This window comes from Mirounga angustirostris, unplaced genomic scaffold, assembly GCF_029215605.1.
Source record: "Mirounga angustirostris isolate CCGP_5_RB_7025 unplaced genomic scaffold, mMirAng1.0.hap1 SCAF_16, whole genome shotgun sequence".
Classification (NCBI taxonomy): Eukaryota; Metazoa; Chordata; class Mammalia; order Carnivora; family Phocidae; genus Mirounga; species Mirounga angustirostris.
Genome location: NW_026991724.1, coordinates 18381068 through 18398497, shown reverse-complemented (window position 1 = coordinate 18398497; position 17430 = coordinate 18381068). Strand labels below are relative to the sequence as shown.

The following is a 17430-nucleotide window of genomic DNA, read 5'->3' as shown; positions in this document are numbered from 1 at the left end:
TGCCATCACCCTGCCACTCACATCTCCTTCTCTCCACAGCCACCCAAAAGTGGGACAGAACCGAGGGCAAGGGAGGGCAGGGAGAAGCCACCAGCCCCCTGCTTTACCCCATGGACCTTGCTGCCCTTGGCCCAGGAGCTGTGCACACTCTTACATCCTCACCCCAGGCTGTCTGCCACGAGTCCCTGCCCTGGGTTCCATTCTTCCCCATCCCTACCATGGTCTGGCCAAGGCCCACCTATGCTTATACTAAGGCATGGGTGAGAGAAGGTGTTTTGCTCAGTGGCACTCAAGTTGTTGCAATGTTTAATTACCCATTGGGCTGTCAAAGAAAAATTCTTAGCCATAACTGATGGTTGCTGGAATAGTCCATCACCTTGTATTCCTACCTCTAGTAATGGGCTTTATGTGCCAGATTTTAACATCCTCGACCCTGGAAAAGCACAGAATTCTTTTTAAAAGAAACATGGTTTTACTTGCACACAACTGATCAGTTTTGAGGGATCGTTAATGCTCTCGAAGTGGTTTTTGTGGGTGTAAAACAGAGCGTGAGTATATGAACTGATCCCTCTTACTATAGTATTGAAGTTAATATACTTGTATCTATCACACATTGTGACGCTTGAAAAACAAAGTGGGCAAGGGGTTCTGGCCAGGGCACAGCAGGTGCTCAAATCCCCACTAGGGGAAGCTGCAGAGCTGACAGCAGCTGGAAGCCGGGGCTGGAATGTGGTGTTCTGGGTCAGACCGTCTAGTGCGGTAGCTGCCAGACCAAACCTGTTCGTTGATCCACCCAGCCACTGCAGCCAGCGAGAGCCCATCTCAGTCGAGAAGACTCCTTCCTCTCTAGCTCACAGCTGGGCCTGGAGGCCAGGGCAAAACCCAGTCCCCTTAGCAGGGCCCCTCATGCCAGTGACCCCACTATTCTCTGGGACAGCAAGTCCAGGCCCTGGGCCCCAGGCCAGCCTCCTGCCTCCTCCCCTCCAAAGCATCCTTGCATGTGCTGCTGGAGGCTTCCCTAAATGCTGTCCCCCTAGCCTCAGCTCTCCGGCACTGTGCCCTGCCTCTGCCTTTCTAAACAGGGCTTCTCTTCGCTGGGAAGGCGCGCTCCACAGCTTCCCCACTGCCAAGTACCCTCCCCGCTCTCCAGCTCCCACTGACTCTCCATCCAATACACTGGTCAAGTGGGAGTCAGCACCCCAACACCAGGGGAAACCCAGACCCACTCTAACTGGAAACAGAGGGCTCCCTGCTGTGTATTTAGTCCCGTGCCAGGAGCAACATGTGCGCTGGACCTCCCAGCCATGCCCATTTCACAGACTTAGAAAAGAGCAATCAGAGGGAACATGAAACCTATACAGAGTCCCAGTCAGGTGTCGAGGGGCCGGGATGTGGATCAAACCTGGTGGATTCTGGTCTCCAGTTCTGGCCTCCTTTCCTCCCCCACCCTTTACATCCTTGACCACATTCTCCCACGGCCCTTGGCCCAGGGTGGGCTTTGCAGATATGGACCCAACTGCCTAGACAGACTTTAGTCCCAGAAAAGCTGGCAGGGGGCAGGGGGCAGAGGGCATGCTGCCCTCATGACCTTGGAGGCAGCCTGGACACTCGCTGCCCACCTGACATCATGCTCAGCAAGCCCCTCTGGTATCACCTGAGGCCACGTCTATTCCTAGAGAAGCCAGGAACTTGTGCATGTGAATGAGAGGGTCAAAGCTGAGGGGTGGGCTCTTCCTTGCCTGCTCCCACCCGCAGGGCTCAGCACAGGCCTGACAGCAAAGCCCCCGGGGCCTTGGCCCTGCGTTCTGCTGACGCTGCATCTGGGGAAGCTGTGGTCCCAGGGGGGCTGGAGCACAGACAGCTGCCTGGTTTCTGCTGGCTTTTGTCAGATTGCGGCAAATCCAGGAGACTCTGCTGAGAATCCTGCCCAAGGCCCAAGGAGTCTTCCTTACCAGGAAATTCATTTTTTAAAGGCCCCCAGGGATGATGTCAAAGGGCCGTTCCAGACCACTTTCCCTGGCCAAGCCCTGCGTCTCCCTATGAACCAGGGAGAGGGGACAGCCTGCCAGCCAAGAAGGCGACTTGGAGGCAGGCAGGCTAGCCGATCCCTCTGCTTGGACCACACAGGGCTTCTGAACCAGCTCTGACCCTGTTCAAGCAACCTGGCGCCCAGAACCAGTTATGGGCAGCCCCAGGCCCTTCAGACAGTCCTCAGGGCTGGGAGGAGGCCCGCTAGAACCACCTCCTCCACCACCACCAGCAGCTTCCTGCGGGCTCTGAGGGACGCAGAGAAAGGGGTGTGCCTGGGGGTGGGGTCTAAACACAGGAGTAGAGGCCTGGAACTTGTTGAGAGCTTCGTGGGAGACCCAGCCCCCCAGCCCTGGCCCAGCCCCCAAGGGCGGCCAAGGATGCCAGGGGCTCTGGGAAGGCAGGGGCTAGTTCTACTCTGTGCCTCGAGCTCAGCAGCCTGACAGCCTCGGTGACAGCCCCTGAGAGCCCCAGACGTGCCGGGGCTGAGGCATGAGCAGTGTTCTGGTTAGCATACACTCAGGGGACCGCTCTGGTCTACCCACAAGCCCAGCTGTCTACCCCAAATCCTCCCATCCGTGGCCCAGCACCAGGAATGTCTGGCCAGCTTGGGAGCTCTCATAGCAAAAAGACTTCCTCAGAGGCTGATTTCTCATGTCCAAGAGGACGGTGATGCTATCAGGAAGTTCTCTCTGCAGTCTGACCTAAACCCCTCCTCAGAGGAAGCCCCCCAACTCAGTTTCCCAGTGCCTCCAGCCTCCCCTGAGAGCTCTGGGCTTGCTCCTCAGCACCCCTCACCCCACCCAGGACCTTCCCCTGCCTCCTCTGCTTCCCAGGGTCGCCTGTCCCAATATTACAGTGACTCTCCCCACAATTCCCATCTTCCGGTGCCACTCAGGCCTCCTCACCACCATGGTGCCCTCTTGCTGGCCTCCTGCCCCACGTTTTGGCTCCTGCTCCCAAGACCACTCTCACACCGTCACTAGAGTGAAGTCATCCAACTCCAGTGAGTCGTTGTCACCTTTACCCAGCGGCCTCTGTGGCCTCAGGGCTAGAGCCCTGCCTCCTCCCTACAGTCTGTGAAGCCCCACGCCCTCAACCCTAGCACCGCCCCAGCCTCAGTCATCAACTCTCTGCTCTACTGGTCCCATGCTCTCACTAGGGCGACTCGCCTATGATCTCCGTCCCAAGCGAGTGCTTCAGGGATGTCTACAGAATGCCCTCGGGAAAAAGCCCCTCAAGTGCAGGAAACAGGCCTGCTTCCTCAGCCAGAGGCCTCTGCCCTCCCTCTTCCATAGAGCACCACTGTCCTCCGTGAGTCTGCCTTTGTCAAAGATCATGGCCCTGGCTCCTGCAGGCTTCTGCTGAGCTCTCTGAAGTCCCCTGGGCAGGCTGCAGCCCCACCCACCCCGCACGGCTGTTCCTCCCCCGGCTCACAGCGTACACCAGAATCAAGCTGGCTCCACAGCTTCCCCGTCCCTTCACCCCCTGCCTACTCCTCAGCCCATGTCTTCCAGGTCGGGACCCCTCAGCAGCAGAGCCCTGGCCCCAGCTGACACCTCTGATGACCATCCAGCCCCTGATTAGCAAGAGGGCATGCGGACGCCTGGCCTGAGCAGCACTCCCTTCTCTGGGTGGGACAAAGTGTGGGCTTGGCAGCCAGTCCCAGCCAGGCCTTGAGCGGTGGCAGCTAGGCAGCCCCGTTCCCCATCCACTTCCTGAAACCCTTCCCAGATCCTGCCAGCCCCGAAAGTGATCTTCAGGCCATCCAGGACTCCCAGGGGCAGGCAGCACGTGGCCCTTACAGCCCCGAGCGGGAGCCCCTCCCCAAGGGCCCCAGGGAGACAGGAAGAAGGGAGGGCCTTGGCCCGTGCCAGGGGGCTGGTCCCACACTGGCCCCGGGGCCCAGCAGGCACACAGGCAGCGCCTGGCACAGCACCCCGGGCGGGGCAGCCCCCTGCTCTCCACTCACCCAGGGCCTCATGGCCCACAGAGGGGCCCCGCTGGCCAGCTGGCCGCGGAACAGTGTGAGAGGACAGTGTGTTCCCAGACTTCACTTCTGCTTTTCCAGAGGTCACTCAACGATGCTCTCCTGGGGAGCTCAGGGATTTTCAGGAATTGCGGCCCGCTGAGTAAAACCAGATGTGCAAATCTCCCTAGAGCCCAGCATGCCCACCCTGCCACTCCCTTCAAGGGTGCTGGGGCCCCTCGGAGCTTGTTCTACCACGGCCCTGCACCCAGGTGAGGGGTCTACTCTGAAGAGACTGAACTGGCTTCTACCTCCAGGGCTTGTTCTGCCCCAGATGCTCTCTAAAGCTGCAACTTCCAGGGGTTCAAAGCAGGCAAACTCGGACAGATGGACAGATACGGACAGATGGCCAGGCTGATGGCCCAATGGAGCCACAGCCCCGCCTCAGCAAATGTGCTGTGCCTGAGTCTCCTCCCCAGGCTCTGGGGGTGGCTGAGACCTCTTCTTCGTATCAGCTCCAAAGCAGATGTGTGCACTGGCTGGCTCTGCAGGGTCAGAGCACCACATCTGGAACTCCCAGAGTGGGAGCCACAGCACGGAAACCGTTAACCCGGGGTCTACCTGGGACCCGCAGCACAGACTAAGCATCCTTTTCACCCCCAGACCTCTGCCAGGGCCCAGCACAGGCCCCCTCCCAACCTCACGTAACACCAACCAACTAACCCTGAGTTCCAGCTCGTCCTACCAAATGCCAGCTCTTCCTCCACTCCCTCAGGTGCCGCCTGCCGTTCCCCTTCCAGAACCTCCTCACTGCCCACCCCTCCACCTGAGATGCCCATGGTCTCTTGCCCTGGCCAGTACAGATCTAGCGATCAGCCGTCAGCTGATGCATGCCGCAGCCCCTGCCCCCTGCCCCGCTCTGCAGCCCAGTTTTGCCAGATCACTGGTTTTGGACATTGCTCCTTAGGTGGCTGAGTGGGGCAGGGGAGTGAGAACCTGAGCTTTAGAGCCACAGTGACCTGGGTCCAAATCCTGTCCCACAGCTTGGCTCTGAGCAGCTTGTGGATCCCTCTGGATCCAGGCTCCTGGCCAGTCACCTGGTGAAAGGCTGTGCGGCGCCCGCCAGCCAGGGCACCAGTGACAGACGCTGAGCAGAGGCAGTGTTAGAACGGAGCGGTACGCACATAGTCCGTCCCTCCAGGCAGACAGGATCCCAGCCAGAGCCTCTTAACCAGGACCCTCAGCACCAGTCAGGTGGTATGTGTTCTCGGCCCCAGCCTATTGCTCAGGCTGTCCTACTTGGTACTCTGATGAATGCCCCTGCCCTTCTTCCCCATGGTCTGTCCCGACCCTTTCCATCTGGCATACCCTCCTCCTCACTGTAAAGGCCATGGGGGGCCTTGTGCAGCAAGAGCATGCAAACACACAGGCCCCACTCTGCTGTCTCCGACGGAGGGAGGAACAGAACTGGCTCAACATCTGGGCCTCCTGTCCCCAAGCCCATGTCCCACTTCACCTACTAGCAAGACAATATAGAGCTTTGGGCAGCCCCGCAGACCTGGACAGAGGCTAGGACCCCAGCCTGCACCACCCACCACACCCTGAGCTGCTGTCCTGGGGGCCTTGGGAGCAGGCAGGAGGTGGTGCGGCCAACAGGCAGCTCCTGGTCCATGGGAAGCCCCCAGGCTGGCGGGCCAGCAGTCTCGGGAAGAACCTGGAGTCCGCTGCTGGCAGGGCCACATGCAAGTTACTGCGTCTCAGTTGGCGTGCGGCAGGGCCCCTGCAGGGAAAGGACAGAGAGTTCTCCTTCCATGGTCCCTGGACCACCATTTCGTTTCATGTTGGAGGCCTTTCAGTGAGGTGAGGCATTCACAGAGGGGGATGGGACTGATCCACAGAGGTGGTCCAGCGGACACCAGCGGCCCGTGGCACTGCTCGCCAGCATACCAGATACACGGATCAAATGGGAGTGTCACTCCCCATGTCCCAGAGCAGCAGGGCGCCCGACCCAGCTTTACTACCCTTCTCTCTGCTCTGAGACAGGTGGCAGGTGGTGGCAGAGCCACATTTAATTACCCTCATGCTCTTAGGAACACCTCGTCCCTGCAGCTGGGAGAATGAAAGCATCCCTCATATCCCATGAGGAAGTCAACCTATCCAACAGTCAGAAGGGTGCCAGGCAGGCGACAGTCCCCTGTGCCAAAGGGAGGGGCAGAACTGGTTACTGCTGTACCCAGGGCAAGTTCCAAGAAACTCTCCTCTGACTGAGCGGAGATCCGCCTGGATATCCCCTCACCAGAACATCCCCACCCAGGCCCTAAGGCTCCACAGGACTGGCCTGTCCCAGGAGACACAGGGCTTAGAGGGCAGCTTGCCTGTGTTTCCCTGCCACAGACCAGCCTGAGAACCAAGCAGCCCAGCCTCGCCCTGGGAGGCGGAGGCCACACCTCAGCTGCTGCCCTGCACTTTGACCTTGAACCAGCTCTTTCTCTCTCTCTCTCTTTTTTTTAAAGATTTTCTTTATTTATTTGACAGAGACACAGCGAGAGAGGGAACACAAGCAGGGGGAGTGGGAGAGGGAGAAGCAGGCTTCCTGCGGAGCAGGGAGCCCGATGTGGGGCTCGATCCCAGGACCCTGGGATCATGACCTGAGCTGAAGGCAGGCGCTTAACGACTGAGCCACCCAGGCGCCCGAACCAGCTCTTTCTTGCCACCACAGTTATAGAACCTGCAGGTGGGAGTGGATCTGGGGCTGCGAGGAAGAGCTTTTCATTTTACCAAAGATGTGAAGTTTGCCCGGGTGTGAGTGAGAGAGGTAAAGTGGTCCGACATGGCCAGGTGCCAGGCAGCCCAGGCAGGGCCAGCTGTGGCGGTGAGCTTGCTCAGAAGCTGGCCCATGCCCGTGTCTGGCTCCCGGGCCCACGGGCCTGCACCGCTGGAACGATCCCGTCAGCCCTGGATGCTGGGCTTCTGTTCTACATGCACAGACCTCTGGAGGAAGGACGCTAAGGAAAGCTGGAGCTCACCTGGATGGGGCAGGGCAGTTTTAGGGCCCCCAGTGGCTACTATTCACAGTGAGATTAAGCCAGGTCAGACTGGATCCTGGCTGGAGCATCCTGCCAGCTCCTCAAGGCCTCGAGCCAAGGCTATGGAAATACTCATTTTGCTTAGACTTAGGCCCTATGGCTGGGCTCACTGGATCAAGTCTCATTTGGGGCTATGAGCCATGCTGCTTTTAGCACAAAGTCTCATTTACTGCAGCTTATAGAAACTGGACTGAACGGCCCAGGCTAGAAGCAGAGTTGACCCATCCCATACCCATGACCAGCAGAGCCAAGAGGCTTGGGCCGGGCAGGAAGTGGCAGGAGCAGTAAGCATCCAGGCTGATCCTGTTTAGTACCCTCAGACCCATTTACCCAACCTGCTCAAGGGCTTGGCAGAACACGTACAGGGTAGGCAGTAACATGCCAGACTGAGCATGATCCGTCCTGTGGACTTGGGCCAGCCCCTGGGATAGGTGGTTACCTGCTCAGGGAGCCTCATAGCAGAGGCTAGGTCCCAATGATAGAAGCCAATGGAGAAAGGGGGTGAGACACGGAGCGTGGGCCAGGCCTGAAGGATAACATTCCAGGACCCTCACTTCCCCCAGGCCTTGCCACAGGGTATCTGCCTCGGAGCCTACAGGGGTTAAGTGGGTGGGCAGGATGGGTGAGCTATAAGCCATGCCTTGGCTGCCTTAGGGCCCTGTGTGCTAGGTCATGTGTTGCAGCTCATCAATATTCCTCAACTCCCAACCCTTTAATCTCTAAGCTAGATACCGTGTGGCAAGGCCTGAGGGAATGGTGAGGGGCCCCCAAAGCAGGCTCTCTTGACCCTGACCACCACTTCCTGAACCGGGGGCCGGGCACACAGAGGCGTAGTTCAGGCATCCTTCAGTGAACATATGCAGGGATAAGAAGGAAACAACCAAAGACTGTATGGTGACAGGATAGGAGGAGCCAACACAGGTGTCCAGAGATTGGAAGCAAGCCCTTGGCCCTCACCCGGACCCAATTTCCCAGGTAAAATAAGAGAGTTGGATAAGGTTATCTCTAGGAGGCTGGCCGGCTCTGACATTCTCCACCCTGGTCAGGCCTAGATCACATTGACCCTTTACGACTCAGCCCCTAAGGGCCACTCAAGGGCTCAGGGTGAGTCTAGAGGCCTGGGTACCCACGGAGCAGCCTTGGCAGAACTGACAGCAGGTGCAGGGGAGGCCCGGGCTTGCGGAGCCTCTGAGCAGCCACCAGAGCAGGGGAAGGCAGGGAAGGTGGAGTTGCAACAGTGAGGACAGCAAGATAATTCCTCAGAGGGGAAAGCCCCATCTGCCAGCCACATGCAAAGCCTCAGATGAGGTTAAGGCCTGAAAAAAGCCGCTGCCTGAGTAGCCAAGGAGAGACAAGATCTGGGCAAGTGCCCAGGGCCAGGCCAGAGTTGGCCAGGAAAGCAGTGCCCAGCACGCAGTCAGGGCTGTTCCTCCACACACCCCCTTCCCCTGCCACAAGTCTGCCTGCCGCTCTTCAGGACCACTCAAGTTCCCAGGGGGGCAGCCCCAGTCCAGGCCCTCAGGCTACAGGGTGCTGGATGCAGAACAGCCAGAGCACGTGTCTGGCTACAGAACAGGAGCCAAACCTCCTAAGTGGCCCTTCAGAGTCTTGATCTTCCCGCCTCGAAAAGAGGAGGAAGGCCAGCGCAGAATAGCCAAGTAGGTGTTAGATGAGGCAGAAGCCGGGAAGGTCAATGGAAAGGTCCCCCAAACTGGGGTGCAGAGTGGAAGAGAAGAGTTGTCAGCCACCTGCTACCAACCCCTTTCCAGCATAGCTATGTATACCTACAGTGCCTCCAGAGTTTGGGGTGCCTACTTTGGACCTTTCCCAGAGTCACTCTACCCATGTGTACCTGTATGCATCCCCTAAAGTGCTGAAGGAGACTGGGAGAAAAGGAGTCTGTCCTGAGGATGAATCTTCCCTCTCCTGGAGGGACCAGGGCTGCCCGACAAGAGTGGAGACCACGTGGGGAAGAGTGGTGCTTCTGGGAGTCTGGGAAGTATCCCGATCCCTCGGCAGCCTCAAACTCCGCTTGGAGCCCCGACGACCCCTGGTTCGTGGTGGGTACACTGTGCTGTAGCCATTGCTCTCAGAGCCACCTGCATGGCCCTGGCCTGGTGGGGGTGTGGGGTGGGGGGGGTGGGGGGTGAGGACAGCCTGATGGTTAAGGCTGGAGCAGCGTGTGCTCAGCACCAAGGCGGAGAGCCTCCGAGTATGTCCCCTGGCCTTCTCCTTCCCAGCCCAGGAAGCTGGGGCACAGGGAGGTGAGGACAAGAAGAGATGGACAGACAGGAGACACTGAGCCGTGAGTCCTGCTTAATCTGAGAAGGCCAACTAGGACTTGGGTGAGGGAGGTAGAGCCCAGACGGAGTCCCAAGGGACGGTGGCCACAGGCAGATGCTGTGCAGAGGTGAGGAGAGGCAGCCTGGCTAACTCACTAGCTCGGTCAGCCACACACCCCTCCCCAGCTCTCTCCAGCCCAGCGGTCATGGCACACCCCCTTGTGGCCACAGGGAGGATGGCTTTGTAAACTGCGAGGGGGTCCACTCTTCCTCCCTCCCTCTCAACACCCCCCTCCAATCTAATCCCTGCCTCAGATTTCTGGTCCCTATCTCCCCCCAGCCAGCGATCCCTGGGGGTGGAGGCTGCAGGCACCCACAAAGCCACACAGGAATGTGTCATACAGAGCAAGCAATAGGCCTGAGGTAAACATGAGTCTGGGAAAGCCAGAATGGAGACAACGTGGCCTTGAGTCTGGTCAGGAGGGACTGGTGGGTCTTGCATCACTGAAGACAGAGCCTGCTGAGGAGCAGGACTGGAGAGACCGCAGAGGAGGTGTGGCCATCCCCTACACTCTTGTTTCCCAGCTCAACCAGACCTTCCCAAGTCTCCAAAGCCCTTGATCCAGCTTTCTCCCCCACCCCTGCCCCTCTACCGCCTAATGCCGTATCTAAAAAAAGCAGGCGTGGGCATGCCTGGCTGCCTCAGTTAGTAGGGCAGGCGACTCTTGATCTCTAGGTTATGAGTTTGAGTCCCATGTTGGGTGCAGCGATTGCTTAAAAATAAAATCTTTAGGGGCGGGTGCCTGGGTGGCTCAGTCGGTTACGGCTCACGTCATGATTCCGGGGTCCTGGGATCAAGCCCTAAGATGGGCTCCCTGCTCAGCGGGAAGCCTGCTTCTCCCTCTCCCTCCCTGCCCCCCACCCCAGCCTGCTTGTGCACACGCACGCATTCTCTAACAAATAAAATCTTTAAACTTTTTTAAAGATTTTATTTATTTATCTGAGAGAGAGAGAGAGAGAGAGAGAGCATGCAAGGACCCTGGGATCATGACCAAAGGCAGCAGCTTAACCAACTGAGGCCACCTGGGCACCCCTAAATAAAATCTTTAAAAAAAAAAATCTTGAGGGGCACCTGGGTGGCTCAGTCGGTTAAGCATCCAACTCTTGATCTCAGCCCAGGTCTTGATCTCTGGGTGGTGAGTTCAAGCCCCATGCTGGGTTCCATGCTGGGTGTGGAACCTACTTAAAAAAACTAATCTTTAAAAATTTTTCAAAAAGCAGGTGCTTAATAACCCAGAAACAAGCTCATCTCTGACACGGCACACCCCTCCAGGACGGGGGCCTTAGCTTCTCCTCCCCTGTACACCAAAGCCTAGTCGTCTGCCAGCACCAACGCTGAGTCGTCCCTCATCTAATCATATAAATACTTACTGTGCATTCACTCTGGCTAGGTACTGTGCTGCTGAATGCTCACAGCCTGCAAGGGATTTCATTTCACGGGCGGGCAAATGAGCTTTGGGGTATTAAATCACCTGCTAAGCATCACACAGCTGGCCGGAAAGGAAGCCATGGTCTGCCTGATGCCCCACCTCACACAGAACTCAAGAAAGGTCCTGGCGACCCAGGGGAACCCTGAGGCTCCTGAACCGGAGCAGGCAAAGATGGTTTTATAGGAGAGGCCACTACTTCGTGTCCTCACACCTGTTCGCTCTGGATGCAGACCTTCTAACAAGCTGCAGTGTGTCTGACCGCTGAGCCCAAAGCACAAGAACAGCTACGAGGTAGAAAAAGGGTGTGGGGTGCTGTAGCAGGCACCCCGACTACAGTGGGGTGGGCAAGTGGGCAGCCTGACAGGGGGCCAGGAACGAAACTATCCGAAGCGGACTTGGGCTCTCAGGGACAGCAGTTCTTTGCATCTGAAGTCCAACAGCCCTGATGTGGGAGAAGCTCTGCTATGCTCAGTGTGTGCCAAGAAAGCAGGAAAGGTAGACTAGTACATTCTAGAAGGGTTCCGTGCAAAATATTTAAATTAAGATGTTGGGGCCTTTCCTTCTCTACCATCCAGAAACGCTGGCCACCCAGAAAGCCTCTCTTCAAGGGTCTTGGATGGCTCACATCTGCCGATTCGGAGGCCACCGCAAAAGGCCCTACCTACCTAGGCTTGGGTAGTCACTGGCTCCACCTCAGAAACCAAGCCCAAGAAATCACTGAGTAAAATCCAAGAAAAAGTGTGTTATCACCCAGCAGAGCAAAGTCTGACGTGACCTCTGGGGCAGGGCTTGTGAAACAGGGGCTATCAGGTCCTATGCTAAAGTCTATACCCGCGCAAGATGTAATCAGGGAAGGAAAAGCAAGAAGCGGAAGCGGGGGCGGGGGGGGGGGGGCGGGGGCGGGGAGAGAAGAAAAGGGAAAGGTGGCCAGGTGAGAGGTGAGCAGGTGAGCTTTACCTGAACAGGAGCCCCGGGGTTCTGGCCTGGTCACCAGCCAGAGGTGTCCAGCCCCAGCCTGGGCCCTCAAGTAATCCCCTGGGTTGAGTCTTCAGGTATAAAAAGAAGGGGCGGGCGCCTGGGTGGCTCAGTTGGTTGAGCGACTGCCTTCGGCTCAGGTCATGATCCTGGAGTCCCGGGATCAAGTCCCACATCGGGCTCCCTGCTCAGCGGGGAGTCTGCTTCTCCCTCTGACCCTCCTCCCTCTCATGCTCTCTGTCTCTCATTCTCTCTCTCGCAAATAAATAAAATCTTAAAAAAAAAAAAAAGCAGCTTGGATTATTAAAAAAAAAGAGAGAAGGGGCTTGATGGGGGTTCCCTAAGACTCAGACCGGCCCTAGCAGGCTGTGAACCAAAATCTGGAAGTCAAATGTCCAGGGTCACCAGCAGAGGTCCCATCGTGGATGGCTGTTGGGTATGAGTAGCTTTTCTTGCATATCTATATGTTCTAATTTCCCTCGTTTTGCATATCTTCATCAGATGTCTTAAATTATAAACTATTTGTTCACTGCAAGAAATCCAAAGAGTACATAAAATAAAAAATGCACATATTCTCCTCCCAGCCTCTTCAATCCCTCCCTCCAGAGGCTGCCATCCATTTTAGACCACATGGTGTCTAGGCTTCCAAACACTTTTCCATGTGCACACAGTACTCTACTAAAGTGGGAATATATTAACAATATATTTTTAAATCAGTCCTTATAGAACTTCATGCTTTTGAGCACCTGTATAGTATTCCACTGTAAAGACAGACCGTGGTTTATTTAACCATACGCCTGTCAATGAATATTCTATTGGTTCTAACAGGCTGCGGTTCCGAACAAGGCTGATGTGAACATCTCTATACGTGCCATCTTGTGCTAATCTAGAGGGACACAATCCTCTAAGTGGGGCTACGGGGGCTACGGGGGCTACGGGGGCTACGGGGGCTACGGGGACACAGAGTACACATGCATGCAATGTTTTAACAAAGTGGTGAAAACCTGTCCCCCACAAGGTCCACACTTGGAGTCACCCGTCCACCAACTTTACTTTTGGGAATTAAAAAAATATAGACGTTTATTCAAAAACAAAAACAAAACCCCCACCACGCCCAGTCATGCAGGAGAACGCACGGCAGGGATCATAGGAGAATCCCTGTGCCGCTTGCCAAATTAGGCTCCATGCCAGGTGTCCTGGTCAGAGCACACCTGTGTCCCCTTGGCCTGTCCTTAAAGCTTCTCTCCAGCCTCCTGGCAGGACTGGGCTTCTAAGGGAGACTTGCCCTGGCTGCCAGCCTACAGATGGCCGAGCGTGGGCAGAGATGCTGCCAGCCAGCCAGAGCGCTGCTGACTTCCAGTACCTTCAGTGCTACTTCCTCTGAACTCCAGGCCCACACAGCCGCCTCCCTCAGACACTCCGATTCAGCACATCTGAGACAGAACACCTCCTCTTCCGTCACCCCGTTCACACCCCAAACTGTCTCCTCTTCCGCTGGTCCCCATCTCAGAAGCATTTCCAGCACCCACCCAGGCATTTAGGAAGACAGAAGCCTGACTTCTGACGCCTCTCATCCCAGTACCGAATGAAAACTGGCCCCACCTTGTGGGTCTCACCCCCTGAGCTGGTGCCTGACCCAGTCCTTCATCTCCCCCCATGCTGGTCCTGCGCAGGTTCGGCCCGTGTTGTCTCACCTGGAGAGCTGGAACCGCTGCGTGCCTCCAGCCTGGCTCCGCCTAAATCCATCCTCCAGAGCCTCAGACCAAGCTTCTAATGGCATCCTCCTCCCACCCCCACTCCCTTCCCAACCCCCTCCCCTTCATCTACCGAGGGACCAAGTGCGAGCTGGCTCACCACAGCAACACCTCTCTCCTGCCCCTCTCAAGCCTCCACCCCCACTCTGGAGCCTCGGCCTCTTGGGCAGCAGCAGCAAGGTGGAGACGAACAACGAAGGTATTAGGTGGCCACGGTCACCACCAATGATCCATGCCACCTGATCCATCACTGGGTGTCAGGGGTCTCTTCATTCGGCGATGCCACCGCCCAGGACAATTGGGACAACATGGATCCTCGAACACCGAGGCGAAAATTTCAGGTGTATATGGGGCCAGGCTCTCATCGCTCAGAATCAAGGTGCTCGTTCCCTTTGATCTGCAGTGCAAACTCTCCCAGGTTATCACCTTCTGCACACTCTTCTCCCAATGCCCCCGAGCTCCTCTCTCTCTTGCTTGTGGCCAGTGGACTCTCAGGGCTGTGTTCCCTCTTCCTTCAGAATACATCCGACTCTGAAGAATTTTGCACTGAGCTAAGCTCGTCTTCCTGTCCAAGCCACGGTCCTCTAACTTCAACTCACTAGAGTCTTCTTTGACCAACAAAATGCAATATAGGAAATAATTCCAGGCAAGACTATATACAGAAACTCTTCGACATTTCCCACACACCGGCCTTGATCTAACCCTAAGAATCTCTCCCTTCCCTTCCTTTGTTTGTTTTTTTAATCATAACATTCATCCCTCCTGAGCTGTGTCCAAGGCGCTCAAAGTCTTCATGAACCAGCCTGATGCACCTATCCATATTCAGCCCCTGTATGTCCCTGACATGTGTTCTATTCTCTCTTCCCAGCTCCTGAAGCTCCTTGGACACTCTATGATGTTTCATGTTTCTGAGACGATAATGCCATTCCTTCTTCCCACCTCCTTGGCCTGGTTGACTTCTTTTGGTAACAGCTTTACTGAGACATAATTCATATGCCATACAACTTTCCCATTTAAAGTGTACAATTCAATGGGTCTTAGTATATTCACAGGATTGTGTGATCATCACCACCATCAATTTTAGAACCCCAAAAAGAAGCCCCATACCCTTTTACCCCACCTGCTCCCATTCCCCTAAAATTTACCTTGTGCCTACTATACATTCGATGTTGTCTGCCCATTAGACAGGCACACTTACCCTGCAGGCAAGACCTGCATGACATGTTTTCATTACCCATTCAAGGCCCAGCGTGGCGCCTCTCAGGAGTGACCATGGCGAGAGCAGCAGGCTTCCCTGACTGTTCACTTGGCACCGGGCCCTGTGCTTACACTTTGTACACATCTCAAAGAGATGCTCCTAACATTTCCGACTGTACAGCTGAGGACAAGCGACCTGCCCAACGTCACGAAGCCAATAAGTGGCTGAGCTGGGTTAGTTGACCAGTGAGCTCTGTTCCGTCTATATGTCATCTCTGCCCATACGCTCCATCCACTGCTCTCACCTTCTAGTCCCACTCTCCTCTCTTCTCATTAAGGTCATCACAACCTTTGAATGGCAAATCCAACTGAAAAGCTGTCTGACTTTATTTCAATCTCTTGGCTACGTTTGGCATTCATTACCCCTTCTTTTTCAGGTTCTCTGCTGGGGCTGCCCACCTCTCAGGGGGTGTCTTTCACCTTTTTGGCAGGACCCCTTGTTTAACTGGACCCTTTCCTGGGGGAGGGTCTCATCTTGAGCCTCTACTCTTCTGACTCTATGTTCCCTCTTGGAGGTAGCAGCCACACTTCTATCCTGATTCCCAAAATTGTCTACCAAGCTCAGACTCACTCCCGAGCACCAAAAATCACCTCTACATTGCCACTCAAATGGCTCACAGAACCCTCAACCCCATTCTTCTCATTCTTTCTCCAACCTTCTCTTCTGCTTCATTTCACTCTGCCACCGACATGGTTGCCTACACCAGAGATGAGGACGTAGGCTTTGACTCTTCCTTCCTCCTCAGCTCCTTATCCAACCCCTCAAGTCCTATCACTTCCTCAAAGAGATGCTATTCATCCCACGATGATCCTTGCCCATGCCAAAGGCAAGCTGTCATCACCTCTAACCTGGATTACTTATAATACCCTGCAAGTTGTTCTTCCCACTAATGGTGTGGCCCCCACTTCCAATCCCCTTTTCATACTGCAGGTGCACTCTAAAGTACAAGCCCAATAGTTTTACTCACCCATCCCCTCACTCAGGACAAAGCACTTCCTCTATGGCTTTTGCAATCCTTCAAGACCTGATCTCTAACTCTTCCAGCCACACTCCTTGCAACACCACAGTTAGTGCTGAATGACTTGCCACTCCTGGAGGACATCATCCACCACTGCATCTGCAGTTTCATGTGACTGGTGATTGGCCAAGCCCAGCCTGGAGTCTTGCTTTCTTCTTCCCATAAGAGACAGTCTCTTGTGAAAAAATGTTGAAATGCAGAAGGAGATGTTGTAATGAAAAGAACACAAGCAACTCAGAACGGAAAGGATAAAGTGTTCTGGAAGACAGCCAGCATACCATACATGTGAGCCCTTCACCATGGTCCCTGAGCATCTAATTTGCTGGCTCTCCCCCTCCTGAATGTTAATTATATTTCTTTACAACAGAAAGAGATGTCTTGACTGGCCCCATTGTCAGGTAGAGCCTCCGTTCCAAATTAGGAAGCTAGCATCAGCCCAATTGTGGCTGCATTATCCAGCTAGCCATATGCTTTTCTCTATTTTCTATGTTTCTGAGTAAGAAGAGAGCTAATCCATAGAAAAATCCTGGAAACAATGACCAACCCGGTAGCAATGAGAACACCTTAGACTCATTATGATCTCTAAATACCATTTTCCAATAAAAAGAACCAGGTCTCCTAAGAGAAATGAGGACTCTAGGTCTGGGTCAGGAAATGTGTAAGATAAGATTAGAACATACTGTTATCTCCAAAGTAAGGAAAGCTCTCAAAGGCTACAGGATTGTGTCAAAAAAGACTCAATAGCCTATTGAATAAGCTCCCACTGGCCAAGGGATAATTTGAGCATCAATAAAAAGATTAAAAGACAAAAATATATCAAAATCCGTATGTGCATTATGATACTATACCAAGAAAAAGAACAAACCTCATTAGTCCTCTCTAGGATTTTGGAGAACCAACTCATTATTTTGAAAACTGATAAATATAGGAAAGAATCAAGCATTTATCCTACCTCACTTATACAGACTGTATTTTAGGGTAACAAAGTGGTTGATTAGTGGAAGTTTCCTAGTATAGAAATATTCAAGGGGCACCTGGGTGGCTCAGTCATTAAGTGTCTGCCTTCGGCTCAGGTCATGGTCCCAGGTCCTGGGATCGAGCCCCGCATCGGGTTCCCTGCTCTGCGGGAAGCCTGCTTCTCCCTCTCCCACTCCCCCTGCTTGTATCTCTCCCCCTCTCTTGCTGTGTATCTCTCTGTCAAATAAATAAATAAAATCTTAAAAAAAAAAAAAAAGAAATATTCAAGCTAGCAATCAAAGAAGGAAACATAGAATTAGAATATCACCATTTTGCAATACCTAATGAAATAATGATTCTAGGCAATAAATGTCAATGATTTCTTATGTCACAAAAAGAGAAACAACTAGACGTTATGTGCCTCCCAATGGAAGTACAAAATCACCTATTAAATACTCTTTTTTCAAAAAAAAAAAAAAATGAACTAGAATCTAATCAAGCCTCTACATCTAACTACCAATTTACAGGAAAAACAAGGGATAGAGGAACATGTCCAACTATATGGCAAGGATGTAATCAGCAAAATTGAAATGGAGGGAAAATCCATAAATCA

General features: G+C 54.4%; 1 protein-coding gene across 1 annotated transcript in view; it reads right to left on the bottom strand.

The window, feature by feature from the left end:
* The window catches only part of ATP6V0D1 (ATPase H+ transporting V0 subunit d1), a 38198-nt gene that overhangs the window by 15992 nt on the left and 4776 nt on the right, over positions 1–17430 (bottom strand). The window lies entirely within an intron of this gene.